The following is a 1,894-nucleotide window of genomic DNA, read 5'->3' as shown; positions in this document are numbered from 1 at the left end:
GGGCAGGCTCTGAATGGCAGTTCCTTTAGGCTCTGCTCCAAACTTTGTCTCCATACCCTCTTCTATGAATATTTTTTCCCGCTTTTAAGGAGTGAAGCATCCACACTATGGTCATCCTTTTTGAGCTCCCATGTGGTCTATGTATAGTATCTTGGGTAATTTGAGCTTTTGGGCTAATATCTACTTATCAGGGAGTGCATACCATGTGTGTTTTTCTGTGATTGGGTTACCTCACTCAGGATGATATTTTCCAGTTCATTCCATTTGCCTATGAATTTCATGAACTCATTGTTTTTGATAGGTGAGTAGTACTCCATTGTGTAGATGTACCACATTTTCTGTATCCATTCCTCTGTTGAAGGGCATCTGGGTTCCTTCCAGCTTCTGGCTATTATAAATAAGGTTGTTATGAACATAGTGGAGCAGGTGTCTTTATTGTATGTTGGAGCATCTTTTGGGTATATGCCCAGGAGATGTATAGATGGGTTCTCAGGTAGTGCAATGTTCAATTTTCTGAGGAACCTCCAGACTGATTTCCAGAGTAGTTGTACCAGTTTGCAATTCCACAAAAAATGGAGGAGTGTTCCTCTTTCTCTACACCCTCGCCAGCATCTGTTGTCACCTGATTATTTGAATTTAGCCATTCTGACTGTTCTGAGTTGGAATATCACGGTTGTTTTGATGTGCATTTCCCTGATGACTAAGGATGTTGAGCATTTCTTTAGGTGCTTCTCACTAATTCAATATTCCTCAGCTGAGGATTCTTTGTTTAGCTCTGTACCCAATTTTTTAAAGAGTTATTTTACTCTCTGTAGTCTAAATTCTTGAGTTCTTTGTATATTTTGGATATTAGCCCTCTATAAGATGTAGGATTGGTAAATATCTTTTCCCAATCTCTTGATTGCCATTTTGTTCTAATGACAGTGTCCTTTGCCTTACAGAAGCTTTGCAGTTGTATGAGGTCCCATTTGTTGATTCTTGATCTTAGAACATAAGTCATTGGTGTTTTGTTCAGGAAGTTTTCCCCAGTGCCCATGTGATCGAGACCCTTCCCCACTTTTTTCTTCAAATAGTTTGAGTGTATCTGGTTGTATGTGGAGGTCCTTGATTCACTTAGACTTGAGCTTTGTACAGGGTGATAGGAATGGATCGATTTGCATTCTTCTACAGGTTGACTGCCAGTTGAACCTGCATTTGGTGAAAGTGCTATCTTTTTTCCATTGGTTGATTTTAACTCCTTTGTCAAAGATCAAGTGACCTTAGGTGTGTGTGGGTTCATTTCTGGGTCTTCAATTCTATTCCACTGATCTACTTGCCTGTCTCTGTACCAGTACCATACAATTTTTATCACCGTTGCTCTGTAATACTACTTGAGGCCAGGGATGGTAATTCCCTCAGAAGTTTTTTTTTTTTTTTTTTTTTTTTTTTTTTTTTTTTTTTTTTTGTTGAGTATAGGTTTGCTATCCTGGCTTTTTTGTGATTCCAAATGAATTTGCATATTGTTCTTTCTAACTCTATGAAGAATAGAGTTGTAATTTTGATGGGGATTGCATTGAATCTGTAGATTGCTTTTGGTAAAATAAACATTTTTACTATATTAATCCTGCCAATCCATGAACATGAGAGATCTTTCCATCTTCTGAGATCTTCTTCAATTTCTTTCTTCAGAGACATGAAATTCTTGTCATACAGATCTTTCTCTTGCCTGGTTAGAGTCACACCAAGGTATTTTATATTATTTGGGAGTATTGTGAAGGGTGTCATTTTCCTAATTTATTTCTCAGTCTGTTTATCCTTTGACTAGAGGAAGGTTACTCTTTTGTTTGAGTTAAATTTTATTCAGCCTCTTTGCTGAAGCTGTTTATCAGGCTTAGTAGTTGTCTGGTAGAACTTT

The sequence above is a fragment of the Rattus norvegicus genome, chromosome 3 (assembly GCF_021556685.1).
Source record: "Rattus norvegicus strain SHRSP/BbbUtx chromosome 3, alternate assembly SHRSP_T2T, whole genome shotgun sequence".
NCBI lineage: Eukaryota > Metazoa > Chordata > Mammalia > Rodentia > Muridae > Rattus > Rattus norvegicus.
The sequence above is the reverse complement of the archived record's forward strand: the minus strand, read 5'-3'. Positions refer to the sequence as shown.